Below are 20,450 nucleotides of genomic sequence, written 5' to 3' on the forward strand. Positions count from 1 at the left end.
GGGATGAACTTTGGCTTTACTGTAAGTTGGCAAACTTTGGAAAGGTGTCAGTTGGATATCAGGAAATCCCCCTGACCAGCAAGAACTGAGTTCCAGAAGAGATCATTCAATTATCTTCCTTTGATCAGGTCTGTATTCATTGTTGACTGACATATTTTGTTGTGGGATCTTTGAGGAACACTTTTCCAAATTATGAAGCTATTTATTCCAAAGAGATGCACTGCCTTCTCCTGATATTTCTGACTGGGTATATTGCCACTATCTTAAGCTAGACATGGAGAAGAGCCTTTTTTTCCCCTGACAAATCATTAAATAGCTCCTCTGCCTAATGCCTCTGTTTCTGTTAGGAGGGAAAATATCCCTTCTTACACTTAGGCTTGCTCCACACTGAACTCCTATCACATCTTTTCTTTCTCACAAAATCTATCAGTTCTCACTTTTACTCTCCACTTATATAGCTTGGTACTCCTAAACTCCAGTTTAGTCATCTGGTTTCACAAAGACTGCCTTACTTTCATTCAATATATCTAGAGAATTCCACAGCTCCAAACCATTTTTGTTTCTTATCTGGTCCCTTCCCTTTTACGGATGAGCTATTTCTTTCAGCATAAGTGTGGTATTTCTTAATCTTGCAAAGCCCTTCTTCATTAGATTTTTTTAAAACTCTTATAGTCACCATCTAGTTTCCAATTTATTTGTTTGGTATTTATTTATTTATTATATGAAATTTATTGTCAAATTGGTTGTTTGGTTCTTTTCAAACTAGTCCCCTCCTGGGTCCCCATTCCTGCCTTTTCTTCCTTGCGCATTATGTTCTGTGCCGTCTCCAATGTCTAAAATACTTTTTCACCTCATCAGTGCTTTGTCATCTCATTCAAAAAACTTTAAGATTCTCTTTAAAAATAATATATACTTGGGGGCGCTTGGGTGGCTCAGTTGGTTGAGCATCCGACTTCCGGTCAGGTCATGATCTCACAGTCTGTGAGTTCGAGCACTGCATCGGTCTCTGTGCTGATGGCTCAGAGCCTAGAGCCTGCTTTGGGTTCTGTGTCTCCCTCTCTCTCTGCCTCTCCTCTGCTCGCACTCTGTCTTTTTCTCTCTCAAAAATAAACATTAAACATTTTTTAAAAGTAATGTATACTTGGTTGATAAACAATGTATGATTGCTGATGTATAAAATTCCACCTCAAGAGCATTTAATGAAATTGGTTCATTTAATGAAAGAATGATTATAATAATCATAATGTAGCTGGGATTTCTATTTTTTCAGCTGGTTTTGATGTGCTGCATCATTCATTCATTTACTTACATAAATCCATATATTGAACATACACATTCTTCTCTTTAAGCACTGGAGATACAAATATGAATAATATGTTACTTGGAAAGCACATAATCAGAGGAAGACAGGCATGTATAAATTATAGTACAGTAGACTGTATATACTTTGATGATTGTTTTAACAGAGTCCTGTGGGCATATAGAGGAGAGAGTCATAAAGTCAGTTCAAGAAAGGGATGGTGTGATGGTAAAGTGACATCATACTTGAGTCTTCTTGACTGAGTGGAAGAATGGGGGAAACGAGGGTATTGATGGAGAAGAGCATTGTGGAGGCATGAGAAAGAAGTGTGTGGTGGGGGTGGGGGCAAGGATAAAACAATAAGTTATTGTAGACTGTGGTAGGACCAATAATAGGACATAAGGCAGGGTGGCAGATTAGGCCAGACTGGTGAAAAATCTCTGTGTCTTGTTAAGGAGTTTGATGTCAACCCAGAGTTTATTGGAGGTTATTTCATGCCTTCTGTGTGTGTGTGTGTGTGTGTGTGTGTGTGTGCACATAATGAAATGATCTAATTTGTTTTTAAGATTCAACCCTTAGACCATTATGGAGGAAGGATTCGGGAAGAGAAAAAATCAACTGGGGAGATGGGTTGGCTTAAGTATTCCAAGGATTTGGGTGAGAGAAAATGAAGTTTCGAGCAGAGGCTGTGACAATAGGATGGAGAGAAAGACAAAGTCCTTGAATAGAATTTGGTAGCAGACTAAATTCAGGGCCACACAGAATGGGAGAAGCAGCTGATGACTCTGACCTGCACAGCTTGTGCGGGTGGCAATGCAGTTTCATGAGATTGGATTTTCTTCCTGTATTCCTATTTGGGGCAGGTCGATAAAAAGCTTCGTTGTTTGCTTGTTGAATTGGAATTGGCTGGGAGGCATCCAAGTGAAGCTGCCTAGTAGGCATTTAGAGATGCAAGATGGGTGTGGAAAAGATGGAGGTGGCATTCAAATAGCAACCTGTCATGTCCTTAGATTTCCATGGCCTGAACAATGGTACTTTATGTACATAGTTGACCCTTTAACAACGTGGGGGTTGGGGCACTAGCCTCCTTCCCACCATAGTCAAATATCTGCATATAACTTTTGACTCCCCCCAAACTTAATTACTAATGACTGAAAGCCTTACTGATAACAAACAGTCCATTACCACATATTTTGTATGTTAAATGTATTATATACTGTATTCTTACCATAAGTTAAGCCAGAAAAAGTGACTAAGAATATCATAAGGAAGAGAAAAGACATTTACAGCATTTCACTGTGTTTATAAAAAAAATCCATGTAAGTGGACCCATGACAGCTCAAACCCATTTTGTTCAAAAGCGTCACCTGTGCACTTTAAGTTCTTTAGGACAGCACTGCTTATGCTCACGTTACTTTTGGCCATTTTCACATTTTCTTGACAAATAGTTCCATTATTATCTCTTCTGTGGCTCTAGATTTTGATGTTGATTCCTCTTTTTTTTTTAAGTAAGAGTTATTATTTTTGGCTTCAACTTCAGACCTTTTGGAGTGATAACAATTGAATTTCTTTATTCCATTTTCAAGTTGCAATTCTTCGGCCAACATGTCCTTGTATCATAAAAGAAAGAAGCCAAGCGTATTTCTCTTGGCTTAAACATTACAGGCAGGTGATTTCACAGCTGTTGTCTCTTGGAAATCTTCCCATTCTTCTCCTTATCTCATTGGGCAAAATGGAAACTCTCAAAGTCTATGATTGTCAATTTGTAGTTATAGAAATTCATGGTTTGATTCCAAACCAAAATTGCCAGTGTTGTAGTTAGGAAGTGTTACTTAAAAAGGCTTCAAGCATTAATCTACTTTTTGAATACTTGTAATTCATTCCTTAATTGAAGAGACAATTTTATATGCAATTTCAGTAAAGAATCAATACATTGATACAATCTCCAACATTTATCTTATCAACAGGGAAAATACCAGCTTATGTCAGATCTCATTTTTCAAAGATCCTGAGATTTCAATATAGAGTCAGGAATAATACGTATAGTAATACCTAAGTATTTATGTTTATTTAAAATATATTGCCTACACATATTGTATGATTCCACTAACCTATATGAGGTACATAATAGGCAAATTCATAGAGATGGAAAATCATAAATTACTAAGGGGCGAGAAGAATGGAGAGTTACTGTTTATTGGGTACTGAGTTTCTGTTTGGGATGATGGAAAAGTTCTGGAAATGAACAGTGATGATGGCTGCAAAACATTGTGAATATACTTAATTACAATGAACCGTGTGCTTAAAAATATTGCCTTGTCACAAACAGCAAGATCTCATTCATTTTTGTGGCTGAGTAATATTCCGTTATACACACACACACACACACACACACACATACACTGCAATTTAGCATGGATGGACATAGAGGGTATAATGCTAAGTGAAATAAATCAGACCAAGACAAATACCATATGATTTTACTTACATGTGGAATCGAAAAAAGACATCAAAGAAACAAACAAAAAATGACTCTTAAATACAGAGACTCATGGTTGCAGGGAGGTGGGGGGGTTAAGAGAAATAGGTAAAGGGGATTAAGAGGTACAAGCTTCTAGTTATAAAATAAGGCACAGAAATCAAAAGTATAGCATAGAGAATACAGTCAACAGTATTGTAGTAATGTTGTATGGCGGCAGATGGCGACTACATTTACCATGGTGAGCACTAAGTAATGTACAGAAGTATTGAATCAATACGTTGTGTACTTAAAACTAATAATGTATGTTAACTATACTTTAAAAAAATGGTCTTGGGGCGCCTGGGTGGCGCAGTCGGTTAAGCGTCCGACTTCAGCCAGGTCACGATCTCGCGGTCCGTGAGTTCGAGCCCCGCGTCGGGCTCTGGGCTGATGGCTCAGAGCCTGGAGCCTGTTTCCGATTCTGTGTCTCCCTCTCTCTCTGCCCCTCCCCCGTTCGTGCTCTGTCTCTCTCTCTCTGAAAAATAAATAAACGTTGAAAAAAAAATTAAAAAAAAAATGGTCTTGTATCCTCTAGATAAATTATAAATACACACCATAAAATTGTCTACCAAGTGTAGCTCAACTTATTCATCAAATTGGTATAATAGTATCCAAGTTATTTGTTGATGCTTAGAAATTATCAATGTAATCTTCTGGTTGGTAAATGATGTCTTAGCTGAACTCTGTTGTGACACAGGAAACTGCATCAAACTCTTCCAAGATCCCCATTAAGTCAGTGGTCAATTAGGTGCCTGGCACTGTTGCCTTGTTACAACTGAAAGATGACTGGATGATGTGGGCCTAGAAGCCAGTCTTTGCCACGTGGCCTGGAAAAAAAAAAAGTCTGTACTTTGACCTCCACAGAAAATGTTGCTAGCAACCCACCCATGGTAACCCCTCACACACACTGAAGCACACATGTCGTTGTGCTGCCACCTTCTAGGGCATTTCAGCAGCCACTGGAAGTGACCCACATCTGTGCTGGCCCCATTCCAAGGTCCATTACCTGCTCTCTGGCTGCCACTGGGTGACATAATTAGGTAGCTTGCAGTCTCAATAAAGGATTCCTTTTCACCAGCTGGTATGGAAGTATTTCACTTGTTTTTTTTTTTTTTTTTTTTTTTTTTAAACCAACAGTACATAGCATCTGAATGTCAGCTTTGGTTATTTATTATAAGGTGCTTTATATAAAAGTTTATAAGAACAGTGCTCACTGAGTAGCTTTTGATGGTTTATTTCTTAGAGCTTAACATATTATGCCTGGACTTCACCTAGACTACATATTCAAAGTCTTGGGTTTGGCGTAATTCAGAGGTATTGCTATTGGTTTGAGATGGGGTAAAAGATCATTTTTACCTCATCATGGGTTAATGCAGAGATTTCTTTCTTTCTTTCTTTCTTTCTTTCTTTCTTTCTTTCTTTCTTTCTTTCTTTCTCTCTCTCTCTCTCTCTCTCTCTCTCTCTCTTTCTCTCTTTCTCTCTCTCTCTCTCTCTCTCTCTCTCTCTCTCTCTCTCTCTCTCTCTCAATAATCTTTCCCTGAACCTCATGGGAGGGTAGTGGCAGGATACTTGTTTAAATTATTTGGCTGTTTTATCTGGATGTAGGTGTACTTATTTTGCCTCCTGTTTCTTTGAGCCATTCCAGAAATATGAAAATGGTGTGAGAGTTCCTCAGGTCATTCCTTAGAGACCTCCATCATGGTTCTGTAAATATGGGTTCTCATCTGTACTATTGTGCACTAAACTTTATTGGTGTCCTTTAGAAAATTTGCTTCTACCACAGATAACTTGTATGTGTGTTTATAATTCTTCGTACTAAAACATGAGCTCAGTGTGTATGTGAATGAGGAGAATGGAATGGAGTAGCATCACTAGTTCATTAACTACTGGTTCCAGTGGACTGTGCTAACATCCAGCTCAACATGGCCCAGTTAATAACAGTTATTGAGTCAAGTATCTTGGGGAGCTTTGGACATAAATTCTTTCTAGGGTGATTATAAAGCTTAATGTTCAAGGAGATGAACTTATGTGAGTGAAAGTGGGCAGAAAATAGTAAAATGATAGACTTCTCTGAAAAGTATTCATCAGTAGATCGGCTTTATTATATATAAAATATGGGATATAAAAGTATTTTAAAAGTTCCAAGAATAAAAATCACATTATTTCATATTAACTTAAAATGTTAAAATTTCTTTATGTTGATTCTCTGAATAGTAGAATGGTTATCCAAGGTCTCTATCTATATAAATAAATAAAAATATCTATAAATATATCTATGTATAAATATAAACAGATATATTCATTTATAAATGTAAATAAAATAATTATAAATATATACTATACGTGTGTGTATATATATATACATGTATACATATATATATATATATTGCATTGACATTTCTTTCTCTAATAAAATATCCTTTGTGTTCTTCTGAAGATTCTATTTTTTTAAATGCTTATTTCTTTTGAGAGAGAGAGCCCAAGCAGCAGAGGAGCAGAGAGAAAGAAGAGAATGACAAGCAGGCTTCATGTTCAGTATGGAGCTCCATGTGGGCAGGGCTGGATCTCAAAACCATGAGATCATGACCTGAGTGGAAATCAAGAGTTGGACACTTGGGGCACCTGGGTGGCTCAGTGAAGTGTCCGACTTCAGCTCAGGTCATGATCTCACAGTTTGTGGGTTCAAGTCCTGCGTTGGGCTCTCTGCTGACAGTGCAGAGCCCTCAGCTTGCATTTTTAATGAATATATTTCAAACTATTATATTCGTCATGTCTCTTCTTTGTAGACCTTAACATTTTTGATGAAAATAACTTTGAAACAATTTTTTTTTGTCATTTTGTACTCAGGTAACTGGTAAGTCAGAAAACATTCTAATAAGTAGCAAATATTCCCAATTTTATATTTTTATAATTAAATGTATAATTATTTCAGCATAAATGAGCTTATCCTCTTTGAGTCTCCATTTAGAAGACTTTTCTTTCACAAATATGTTTACAAAACTAAATCCATCAAATACTCTGTGCCACCGTGATCCTTTTTAATATTTTGCTAAATTTAGATGCTGTGAAATGTGAGGGCTTTCTAAACTTTTTTCATTCTATCTAATGTAAATTTTCTGATTAAATATGGCAATTTCCATCAAAAGATTCTTCCTACCAGTGAAGCTAATACAAAATGCAATTAGAGAATTTCAGTTAAATCTTGCACACTATCTGAGGAGCTCTCATTTAATTATTTCAGTTGCTTCCTTTCTTTCTTAGGAACCAATTTTAATGTCTTTCCTCTTCAAAAGCTTTGCTTTTAGAATGGCAGTTTGTTAAAAGTTTCAAAAACCTAACTCAACATTTCACTGATACCTTGATTACTTCATTAAAGGTTTCTAATAGAGTTTTAGCAGAATGCAATAAAATTTGGAGGATTTGTTTACAAAAACAGGTCAATTATAGGACACTAAGGTTGACTTTTGAAATTGTTCTACAAGTTTTCTAGAATCTGATTAATGATTTAGGGCAAGGAGAAAAACAATACTGCCATACAGAAGCATGTGCAAGCAAAATGGGCTTTGCCACTAAAGTTTTGTTGCTAGTTGCTTTGTGCCTGTGTGTATACATACATGTACCTAACTATGAAACTGTACACATACACATTATATATAGTTACATATAAGTTTTGTTTTTATTTACTTTATATATGTGACTATATACATATGTGTGTAGGTTTATATACATATCTATATTAGTGTGAGTATATATAAAGTAGTTAAAGTAACTGAAAAATATAAGACATTGTCCTTGTGACACACACATATACATACACTAACACTACACTTGGTAATTTTTGTAAATTACGGCTATTTTGATTGGTTGACTATAACAGTTTGGGCACAATTTTAAATTATTTCAAGTATATTTCTGCTCCATGTTTTTTTTAATTTTGTGAGAACATTGTTTTTTCCAGTATGCTATATTCTACTAAATTTGTGTTGGTACTTATATCATGAAAATAAATACTTTTGTCTTTTTTTTTTTTAATTTTTTTTAACGTTTATTTTTATTTTTAGGGCAGAGAGAGACAGAGCATGAATGGGGGAGGGGCAGAGAGAGGGAGACACAGAATCCAAAGCAGGCTCCAGGCTCTGAGCCATCAGCCCAGAGTCCTACGCGGGGCTTGAACTCACAGACCATGAGATCGTGACCTGAGCTGAAGTCGGACACTTAACCAACTGAGCCACCCAGGCGCCCCAATACTTTTGTCTTTAATGTTGACCTTTTAACTGTTCCATACATAGCAATCAACACTATTGTCAGTTGTTTCACTGAAGACAGAGTAAACTTCCCAAAGCTCCTTTCCCACGAAGTATATAAGGAGTCAAATGATTTTTGGCATTCACTTAACTGACTTCTCTTTGTAGCATCCTTGACAGTGATCACTTAACTGTTTGCAAATCAACGCCAGTCAGACAAGCATTCAGTTCATTGTATTGCTTCACTTTTCTTACGTACACAAGAAAACTTGGAAATGAGGGGGCATCTGGGTAGCTCAGTGGGTTAAGCGTCTGACTTTGGCTTAGGTCATGGTCTCCTGGTTCACAGGTTTGAACCCCACGTCGGGTTCTGTGCTGACAGCTCAGAGCCAGGAGCCGGCTTCAGATTCTGTGTCTCCCTCTCTCTACCCCTCCCCCACTTATTTTCTCTCTCTCTCTCTCTCTCTCTCTCTCTCTCTCTCTGTCTCAAAAATAAACATTTTTTTTAAAAAAGCTTGGAATTGAAAAAATTAGAGGAACAACTATTTTGCTTCCAAGTTATATATCACAGAGCAATACATAAATACTTTATGTAGCTGCACCTGCTATGCCATCATCTTCAGGCACCATTTTCAGAAAATAATCAGTTTTTCAAATAGATTTTGATACTGTTGAGGCACCTTGAGGTCTCTGGTGTTCATGTGGTCAAAGATTCATCATGGATCCCGTGGTGGATGGTAAATGTCTACAAACATTCTGTTCCAGTTTTCCATCCTCTTTTGAAATGGAACTTCTGTTCTTTGTTTCTTACTATGTATTTTCATTTTATTATTATTAAAAAAAATTTTTTTTAACGTTTATTTATTTTTGAGACAGAGAGAGACAGAGCATGAACAGGGGAGGGTCAGAGAGAGGGAGACACAGAATCTGAAACAGGCTCCAGGCTCTGAGCAGTCAGCACAGAGCCCGACGCGGGGCTCGAACTCACGGACCGCAAGATCTTGACCTGAGCCGAAGTCGGCTGCCCAACCGACTGAGCCAACCAGGCGCCCCATATTTTCATTTTTTTAAAAAATATAATTTGTCAAATTGGCTAACATGTAGTGTGTACAGTGTGCTCTTGGTTTGGGGGTAGATTCCCATGATTGTAGCTTATATACAACACCCAGTGCTCATCCCAACGAGTGCCCTCCTCAATGCCCATCACCCATTTTCTCCTCTCCCCCACCTCCATCAACCCTCAGTTTGTTCTCTGTATTTAAGAGTCTCTTATGGTTTGCCTCCCTCCCTCTCTGTAACTATTTTTTTTCCCCTTTCCTTCCCTCTTGGTCTTCTGTTAAGTTTCTCAAGTTCCACATAGGAGTAAAAACATGGAATCTGTCTTTCTCTGAGTGACTTATTTCACTTAGGATAATACCTCCAGTTCCATCCATGTTGCTGCAAATGGCATGATTTCATTCTTTCTTATTGCCAAGTAGTATTCCATTGTATATATGTTATTTCATTTTTTTTTGAGCTCACTTTTATCAAATGGTTCATTGCAATATTACAAAGCATTACCAAAAAATTAAATAGCTGCAGCTTTTCACTACAATAAATGATGAAACCACCATAACAAAAGTATGCAGACTACACTCAGTTGCTCTCCAGTGGGACTGCTCAGCCTTTATTTCCTATACACATTTCATAAATAGTTAATTGTACTTCGCCCCTTTTCCCATCACCTCAGCTGACAGGTGAACTATCACCTTTGCCTTTCACAGGCTAACACATGGACCATAACCCAGCTGACTAGCGTATCAGCTGGTTGGCTGGAATAGCAGTGTAGAATACTCTTACCACCATTTGAGACCAGGGGTAGGTGTCTGAAGCTAGTGGCATTAGGGAGTGTCATCGATATCATCCTTGTAAGTGAAATACAATTCCTGTCAAGACAGGAAAGTATCTAGAAAACAGCTTCAGTTGATACTAGTTGATTCTAGATTTAACCCCATGTTACAGTGAGAACTCTTTCTTAATGGCTTATCGAGGTATAATTGACATATAATAAACTGCACATGTTTCAAGAATGTGCATAGAGTTGATACATTTTGACACATGTGCACATGTGAAATTATCACCACAATCATGATAATAAACATATTCATCAGCCCCTAGAAGTTTCCTTGTGCTGCTTTGAAATCTCTCTCTGTTGACCCTCCCACCTTCCCCCATTCTGCCCGAGGCAACCACATTGATCTGCTTTCTGTAACCAGTGATTCGTTTTCATTTTCTAGGGTTTCATAAAAATGGAATCCTACAGCATGCTTTTTGTTTCTCATTCAGCATAATTATTTTAAGACTCATCCTAGTTACGTGTATCATTACTTCATTCCTTTTTATTACTTAGGAATATTCCATCATGTGGATATATCACAATATGTTTAACTTTTCACCTATTAATGGGAAAAGGTTTCCAGGGACGTTTCCAGTTTTGGATTATTATAAATAAAATAGAACTCTTGTCTGCACAAGTGTCTCACATATTAGTAGATAAGTCCATGGCAGAAACTTGAAGTACAATGTGTTTTACTGCAATATTAGAAGAAACTGGAAACTAGTTAAACAATTTTGGTTTTACTTTAATGCAAGTGTTGATGAAAATATTTTATTTTATTGTTTTAAATGTTTATTTACTTTTGAGAGATAGCAAGAGAGAGTGAGAGTGTGTGTGCACCAGTGGGGGAGGGACAAAGAGAGAGAGGGAGACGTAGAATCTGAAGCAGGCTTCAAGCTCTGAGGTGTCAGCTCAGAGCCCAATGCAGGGCTCGAACCCACAGACCATGAGATCATGACCTGAACCAAATTAGGATGCTTAATTGACTGAGCCACCCAAACACCCCAATAAGAATAGTTTAAAAATGAAAACAATAACAATAGGATAAATGCCAGACTTGATGGTATACTAGGACAATAGGTGTAAACATGACTGTAATATACTCTGCTACAAGCCTGGTACTATTACTCCCATTTAACAGGGAGGAAACTGAGATCCAGGCAGTTGAAGCATCTTATCCAGGATCATATAATTAGTTAGAAACATCCATATGGTTCCAAACTCTTATCCCACTATAAATCACTGACATTCTAGTATCTGATGACCTTAAGTATATAATGAAGGGGTACAATGTTAAAGAATATGACACTTGTATTAAAAAAAACGTTTAAAATGCACATACTTATGGAACCTTTATATTGAGTAAAGAAGTTTGCATGAGAGATTAAATTATGACCACTTTTTAGAAGAGGGGTTCAGGATGCTGAGAGAGCCGGTTGTAGAAGTGAGGAAGATGTTCTACGAGGGCCAGAGACAGCAACTCGGAGCCGAGCTCAGTGAGGGGATATAGAGTGCTTGCCTTAATAGTTTGTGCAGCAGGTGTTTAAAGGCAGGTGAGTTGGTCAAGGAAAAATGAGTTAGATTATATCTACCATTAAGCAGGGCTTTGAATGAGAGTGAAGGTTTTGTATTTATAGTTTAATGGGGTAAACATCCCAGGGCCCTAAGAAGAGAGCTGATTGGTGTTTCCTTTTCATTAATCACATATTGTAACTGTTTAAGACCTTTATTAATTTTTTGGGAATCCCAGCCACTCCAAGCCATAGTAGCCTAGTTCTCAAGAATTTGAACAGAACGGTATGTTTCTGTCTTACTCCTCTTGGGCAGCAGAGTGGAAACCTGAGGGCCTCGCTCATCTCTCTTCTCTAGGACTGACATGCACGGTGTGCAGATGGCTCTTGAGCACTCTCCACGGTAGCACTCCCGGAAGCACGTGGCACCAGTCTCTACAGAGAAGGCCACATGGACTCTGACAAGTTCTGATGGGATTCCCTGAAATGCTTGTGACTTGTCACCACTCCTTGTTTTGACACCAGAAAAATGGAAAACCAGTGTCCACCCCAAATTTTGTTACCTGCTACTATCATAGTGCTTTGTGTTGAGTTGGGGGGGGGGCGCTATAAATACAGAAAAGAAAAACTGTTGCAGACTATGAGTCTGGAGTTCTCTCTTATCCAGCAAGAGAGCAGATGCAGAATTGAATACGAGAGAGGCTAATGTCCGGGAGGAGAGAAGAACCCTGAACAGGGGTCTCTGTATTTATTGAGCTCACAAGATATTACCCACATGGTGAACGTGGAGAAAAAAGACAGTAATCATTAACTTGTGTGTATAAGAAGCAAAGGGTCTTGGGAGGGGGGGCAAGTGGAGTTTGTGATCCAAGTACAATAGTATATTAGAGTCAGATAGAAAGTACTTGTGATCCCATAACAATATCTCACTAGCAAACCTCAAGTGTGTTCACCCTATGGTGGCGACTTTCTACCCTAGACCTTTTTCTAACCCATTTATGTAAGTAGAACCTATTTCCCCACAGAAGACAATAGCATATGTAATGCTATAAAAGACATCATGCACCTACCACTTAGAATTCATGTGCATTACGTTTTGCCTCATTTCTTCTTCCCTTATGGAATAATTAAATATTATAAATAGCAGTGAAGTCCTCTTTGAATCTTTTTCCTAATCTTATTTCTACCCTTCTCTGGAAACATCTGCTACCATGATGTTCATCAGTTCCTTTATCCCTATTTTTATACTTTTAACAACATATGTATGGGTGTATGCATTTAAAATTCTAAACATTTGTATAAGTTATATATATTATACTCCTTGAAGCAATCTGAACTATTTCATGCCACTCTATTGTGATCTAGTCTTCTTGACACATGGAGATCTAGTCACGAATTTTAATTGCTGTTAAATATTTCCATTATATGTGTATATCAGAGTTTATGCCTTTCTGTTGATAAACATATAGGTTTATATCCATCAGAGTCACAACAGAAAAGAGATGGCACACTCATGCTGGGTAAATGAGAATTTAATAAAAGATTTGTTTACGACTCTGTGGGCAAGGTTTCAGGATTAGCAGGGAGGGTACAATATCCTGCAGAAGGAACAGTGCACCTATTACCAACCCTGTGCCTGACACAGGCTGTTTGTTCCCAGAGAGAGAGCTGTCTAGAGAGGCCTGGCAGGAGCTGTATCCTTCATAGAGATGCAGCCACATATTTTCTTGTGATTCCTCAAAAAGAGAGTGAACACCTTGACTGCATTCTCTTTTCTTCCTCTGATTTTTGTTGGGGTTCTTCATTGGATGGTCCCAACTGGAAGACAAAGGGCCAAGGGAATCATTGCCGTACTCCTTGAAGATTAGCTTCCCAGGGCATAGCATCCTGGAGAAGGGTGGATTCTGAATCTGGGAGGGTAGAGAAGAGACATGCAGCACACTGTTGTTTCATATAATTTGCTACTACACAAGAGCTTCAGGGGCCATTTTTGTCATGCATCTATATCCACCTGTCTAGAGTTTCTCCAGGGTGTACATAGAGTAATGGAGTTGCTTAGTCTTAAGAATTGCAGGGGTAACTGGGTGGCTCAGTGGGTCAAGCGTCCAACTCTTGACTTGGACTTAGGTCATGATCTCATGGTTTGTGAGTTTGAGCCCCATGTAAGGCTTTGCACTGACAGTGCAGAGCCTGCTTGGGATTCTCTCTCTCTGCTCCTCCCCTGCTTGCTCGCTCTCTCTCTCTCTCTCTCTCTCTCTCAAAATAAATAAACTTAAAAAAAAGTAATTGCAGATTTTTCACTTCATGCATATTGCCATACCCCCCTAAAGTAGTTGTATTTTCACCAGCTCTGCACCTAAGTTCCTTTTCCCATGTCCTTTTCCCTTGACATTTTATTTTTGTCAACATGGTGAGTTCAAAATGGTATCACATCATGAAATTTTAACATACCTTTCCTTGATTATCTGTGAAGTTAATTACCTTTTTATTAGATATTTTAGTTTCTTTTCCTGTGTTTTACTATTTATAGCTATTGCCCATTTTTCTACTGAGTTGTTAGTCCTTATTTATCTGTAGGAAATCTTTATATACAACAGATTCTGATTTTTCACTGCTTATATATGTTGCAAATATCTCCTTCAAATATGTGGCTTGTCTTTTATTTTTGTTCATAATTTTCTTTATTCTATGAAATTATTAATTTTTTTTCTGTTATATATGTTATTTTTATGATCAACTTTCTGATCCTGGATCATAAAAATATGTTTTTATTTTCATTGAAGTTTTACTTTTTCTTGTAGGTCTTTAATCCATTTGGAATTTCTTTTTGCTTACTGTCTGATAGACATTTTTTTTTTTTTTTTTTGAGAGAGAGAGCGCGAGCGAGAGCGAGCAAGGAAGGGGCGGAGGGAGAGGGAGAGAGAGAATTGTAATCAGGCTCCATGCCCAGCATGGAGCCCTATAGAGGGGCTCAAAATCTCACCACTGTGAGATCATGACATGAGTAGAAATCAGGAGTTGGAAGCTTAGCGGACAGAATCACCCAGGCGCCCCTGTGAGAAAGACATCTAACTTATTCTTTTCCCATGGAAAATTGACCTATTCTAACACAATTTACTGACTATGTATCAGTTTTCTATTTATGATGCCTTCCCTCTTATACCCAGTTTTTTATTTCTTGGTTTTTTGTTTTCTTTTACAAGCATAGGATTGTGTCTGGGATTTCCATTATGCTCTGTTGTTCTTTTTGAATATTCCTGCATAGATAAAACCATGTTTTAATGACTGCAATTTAATATGCTATCATACGATTAGTCCTGTTACCTGAAAGGCAGTTCCACTCTGCTGCTCCTCCTCTACTCTTCTTTGGAATGTCTTAGCTCTATTCATACCTTGACTGTTTCATATGAATTTTATTATCAGTTTGTCAATTTTCATAAAATTTTTTGATTGGAATTACACTGATTACCTCCATTCATTTGGGTAGAAATAACATCTTTTTGATATTAAATCTTTCCATTCTTGAATTTGGTGTATCTCTCCACTTACGATCTTCTATGTCCTTTGATCAAGTTTTGTAATTTTCTCAGGTCTTGTACATCTTTGGTTGGATTTCTTCTTAACTGCCTCATTGTTACTTTCTGGTTATTATTGAGAATGAGATCTTTTTCTCCCATTGTATTTTCCTAATTGGTCATTATCATTGTGGAGGAGTGTTATGTGATTACTATGGAGAAATGTTATGTATTTCATTTATTATTTTGGTATCAGATTACGATACTCCTTGCTCAAAGTCTCCCAAAGTCTTTCCATCTGAGTTAGTGTAACATCCAAAATCATTATGGTGACCTGTTCAGCCCTACTGTGATCTAGTCTCATGACCCCTTTTTGGGTTTATCTCTTACCATTAGCTCCCCTGTTCCCTTTATGAATCTATATAATATAACACTCTGCCTCATCATTTTCTCCTTTACCATTCTTTGTTTTTCTTCTTGGCTCTTATTACTAACTTTTTAAAAATTACTGGCTTTTTAAAAATCATTATTTCTTGGTTCTTTTCCTGCCTCCCCACACTATAAGTAAGCTGTACAATAAGGGGGACTTTGTTTATTTACTGTTGTATCTTCAATACCTAGAACAGTGTTGACACACAATAGGCTCTTAATAAGTACTCGTTGAATGAGTGAATAAATAAACCCAGTAACTTTGCTGGATTCTCCATTAGAAAAATCAAAGTATTAGAACTCTGACAGTCTATGAATCACAACAGTATTGAAAGAGATCTACCTTTTATTGTGCACCTTCTCCCCAAGACTCTGGTGTGAGCACAAATAATTGGCTGATAGGACACCTAAGTGGACACATTACTCCAGCATCTGCTCTGAAGCCTTTGAATCTTCTTGTGTACTCTCTTCTGTAGGGTCAGCTGCTTTCCCTGAGGCTCCCCAGGCCAGTGGAAGGACATCCCCGGTGAACTTTAGTATTTCCCTCAAATGTATACTGGGGCCTTGGCATCTGCTTTGATTGTACCTTTCATAACACTGAACTGCATGGCAATTTGGTCAACAAACCAGAGCTGCTTTTAGGACAAATCTCTGTCATATAAGTCACTACAGTGCTAGAAGTTCAGGCTGTTCTTACTGCTGCTGTTGATGCTTAGTGGTCCATTTGTCACAATCTACACAAGTGCATCTATCCATTCCTTCATTTATTCATTCTACAACCTTTGAGTAAGAGCATGCTTAAGGCACTTTACTAGGTGGTTCAGGTTGTATGATAATTGTGGCTTACACCGTACTCTTGGGAAGTTCATACTCTACTAGTGGAAATAGTTAAAATGCATTGTGTTCAGGGAAACCAGGAAAGAAGAGTAATTCATTCTACCTGGAAGAATCTTGGGAGAGTTCACAGACTAGGCAACAATTGAGGTTGGCCTTACTTATTAAAGGAGAGAGAAGGTTTCTAAGAGGAGAATTAAGAACTGTCTTTACAAAAGCAAAGTGTCTTTGATCTAGAAATTTCACTTATAGTAATTTGTCCTACAGATATGCGTGTATGCAAAGATTTAGTTCACTCAGTATTGTTTGTAAAATCAAAATAATTAAAACTATTTAAATGTCCATTATGGGACTGGTTTAGTAGTCTGCAAAGTTCAACAATATCAAGTAAGTCTGTATGCACTGATTTAGAAAGATAGAACATTATATTTGAAAACAAAACCCTTAAGTCTCAGGCTCCATGTAGAAAGAAAAAGGTATGCTTATATATGCATAGAAAAATTCTGGAAGGATACCGTTTCAGTTGTCTGTTGTTGCAATACAAACCACTCCAAAGCTTAATGGTTCAAAACAACCAAGATTTTATGCTTTTGACTTTGTACAGGAAAAATTTGGGCAAGATAAACCTGGGAAGGCCTGCTGCTACTCCAGATAACTGGCGTCTTAGTTAAGGTAGAGTGAGTGACTGGAGTTAGCTGGATGGCTTGAAGGGGCCATCTGTCTGGCTGGTGGTTAGGTTTCTTTTCATTTCCATACTACATCCATATTTAATATGGCTTCTTCACTCACAAGTCTGGTGTCTAGGCTGGGGTAGTTAGAAGCTGGAGGGCTATCCAGAGAGATCTCTCTCTCCCCTCTTCTTCTTCTCCCCAAGTGGCACTTCCTATAGAAATCATGGGCTCCCTTATAGCCTGGCAATCTCAGAGTAGTAAGATTTCTAAGAAGGCAGCTGGCTTCTCCCACACAGAACATTCTGAAAGGCCCAGGTGGAAGCTGCCAGGCTTTTTATAACCTGGCCTTGGCAGTTCTAGAACATTCCTTCTGTCACATTCTATTGCTTATTCAAGTCACTAAAACCAACCCAGATTCTAAAAATTGACTGGCACCTCTCAATGGTGGAAGAACAAAGAGTTTTCACCTGCCATTCATTGATCTTAAATTTTTAAGGTAGTTTAAAGATAGTCTTTATCTTAGTTTCTATATCTAAATTCAGATACATAAGACATTTGTGAATAGTAATTGCCTCCAGAGAAGGACTCAGAGGGTATGGGATGTTAAGGAGACTTGTATTTTATTATATATTTTTTCAGAATGGTTGGATTTGAAAAAAAAAAATCATTATAGCTGTATAACATTTTTAATTAGAAATCAGCCCCCTAACATAGTTGCTCATAACAAGCTCAGGAGATATAGAACTGTTGAAGCATGGTAGGGGGCTGTGCTCAACTTTTTAAATTGTCCCTCAGTGTGCCCATGAAGCATTTGTTCTCTTGTACAAATAAAAGGGTTAGATCCCAAGAATAGGGGAAGTAGAGGGCCAGGGTTTCAGTCTAAGTTAACAACGTTAAGTTCTAGAAGGGAAAAAAAAAAAATTAAACACAGGTCTGTTTAGGGTTTTCACTAAAAGTGGAAATCACTCTGTACGGGAAAGGTTCATGTTTCCCCTAAACTTCCTGAATTCCCACTCCTTCGAGTTTAGACATTTGATGGTGCTAGACCTGGAGTCTGTCAAGCTGAAGGTGAAAAGGTCCTGGGCTGCTCTTGAACTCCTGAGGCCCCTTAGGAAGTGTAACTTCTTGCATCCAGCTAGCAAGATACGGGTTAGGTGCAAATGGATGTGACCTCAGTTCAAAATAATGAAAAATCAGCTACATGTACATATTTTATGTTTCATATGCTGTATATGTGTGTTATATCATGTGGAAAGTATAGAATGATCTAAAGGTGGAAACCTTGCGTATACATGCCATGACTTTCTCTTAATAATACAGAAGAAGCTGGGGCACCTGGGTGGCTCCATCACATAAGCATCTGACTTCGGCTCAGGTCATGATCTCGCAGTTCATGTGTTCGAGACCCACATTGGCCTCTCTGCTGTCAGTACAGAGCCCGCTTCGGATCCTATGCCCCCCTCTCTCTCTGTGCCTCCCCCACTCACTCCTTGTCTCTCTCAAAATAAATAAATGTAAAAAAGAATAGAGAAGAACCCACCTGCCGTGTGACTGCGGAGCTTGTTCCATGTGGCCCCCTAGTGCTTGGCAATCTGTCAGGCTGTTGAGTGACCAAAGTGTCTCTTCCTTTCCTGGAACCTGGGACAAGAGACTCTTTTGGCTGTGCTGTCAGCAAAAGGAAAGGAAGTCTTTTGCTTTTTTAATTTGCTTGGTCTGCTGAGGCATGGCTCTGAAAAATTCCAAATTTAGGATTGTGGTTATAATGTCTTTTGGGCTTGTATTTTTATGTTTCTTTATTCAATTTTTATTTTAGGAAACATTTTTTTTCTTTAATTTGAAAGCTTTCAAAGGAGAAAAGAATTTTTTAAATATTGGCTGAAATGTCAACCAAATACCATGGAAAAATTAGTATTTCATTTTTTTAAATCCACATCGACACAGTTATCCATGAGACTAATACTATGTAAATCAAATATTGGACAGAAAGTTGCATTTTTCATGAACACATTTTACCTTCTAATGCTTTTTGAAGAGATTTTAATACCTTCCTTGGAGACACATGCTATCTGTGTTTTGCAGAGAGATGATCTAAGTCTTAAAGTCAACTACCCTACCCATAAACATATAGTTTGAACACTAAATTCTGATCTCATTTGTTTGTTGAGCTAGGCTGCTTGGGACAAACGGGATTGATAGTAATAGCTTATTGATAGTGTTGATGGTAATATTGATAGATAATCAGTATTGTAGAATTGACAATATTGTTGGCTCTTTTTTCAAAAGAACAATTAGAAAGCAATGAGGTTTTATGTGATGTAAGCAAAGAAAAAAGTAAATCTATGAAAGTAACAAAGTTTCAGAGCAAAGCAACTTAAACTTGCAAAACAGTTCACTGTAATAGTTTCAGTGGGTTTAGGTGCTGGGAGGCCTGCATGTCTACAGCAGGATTCTGTTTTCTGTTCCCTTTCTCTGTTTGGACTGCCAAAAGCCTTTTCTGTGTTGCCATAGTGCAGATGTCCCTTCCTTGGCTTGGGGGTGAAAGTTAGGTATTGAGTTCACTGCTTTTCCTTTCTCATCAGCTTGCAACAGTGAAAATCACCCTGCTTAGGAGCCTCTTAACAGTACCACTAACCTGCATGCTGAAGTGGCATAGCTCTCAGATCATCCAGAACACATAGTGTATCTTTCTAGATTTTCATGGTAATGAAAACAGAATTAAAATATGCTACAGTGTTCTCAAGAAAATTAGTATTAGAAAGACTGATTAGAATTCAAAGATGGATCAAATGTGTGGTGTATGTGTGTGTGTGGTGTGTGTGTGTGTGTGTATACACACACACACACGTGCATGTTAAAATATACATATGTGTATTTAAAATATATCTATATCCATGTTAAAATATACATATGCGTTTAAAATATATCTGTATCCATAGCTCTGTATAAAAATTTTTTTAAATGTTTTTATTTATTTTTGAGACAGAGACAGAGCCTGAGCAGGGGAGGGGCAGAGAGAGAGGGAGATGCAGAATCCAAAGCAGGCTCCAGGCTCTGAGCTGTCAGCACAGAGCCCGACACAGGCCTCAAACTCACGGACTGTGAGATCATGACCTGAGCTGAAGTCGGACACTTAACCGACTGAGCTAGCCAGGCGCCCCTTTAGCTCTGTGTTTTAAACATATAATAATAAATGTTTCAGAGGAACTCACAGACCCAAACACTCTCAGTTCGAAAAACACCATTGGAGAATTAGAGCCTAGAGGAGTCCACTGTCATCCCCTTAGACTTCTTTCCTCCATCCCTTTCTGCCTTCCAGATACTGCTGGTGCTACTTCTCTTTAATCCCCACTTGTTATTACCACTGATCAGCATGTTTTTGACACTAATGGACTCTGCTAGATACGGCCACCAGGGCAAGGCTGCCATTATTGGCATTACAGCTTTTTGGGCTTCTGACACCCCCATCCTCAAGCTCTCTCTTCACGTCTACTGCTCTGGCTGCTGCTCTCTTGCCAGCCTGATTTTGTCTCTCCGTGGGTCAATCTCCAG

The 20,450-nt window shown here is 38.1% G+C and overlaps 1 protein-coding gene and 1 long non-coding RNA gene across 8 annotated transcripts in view; one reads left to right on the plus strand and one right to left on the minus strand.

The window, feature by feature from the left end:
• Positions 1-20,450, plus strand: part of ADAMTSL1 (ADAMTS like 1) — an 883,534-nt gene that overhangs the window by 24,071 nt on the left and 839,013 nt on the right. The window lies entirely within an intron of this gene.
• Positions 12,969-18,568, minus strand: LOC111557491. The gene is made up of 2 exons (XR_002737530.2): positions 18,442-18,568; positions 12,969-13,362 (listed from the first exon to the last, which is right to left on the minus strand). It is a non-coding gene; the product is annotated as an uncharacterized LOC111557491 (long non-coding RNA).

This window comes from Felis catus, chromosome D4, assembly GCF_018350175.1.
Source record: "Felis catus isolate Fca126 chromosome D4, F.catus_Fca126_mat1.0, whole genome shotgun sequence".
Taxonomy (NCBI): domain Eukaryota; kingdom Metazoa; phylum Chordata; class Mammalia; order Carnivora; family Felidae; genus Felis; species Felis catus.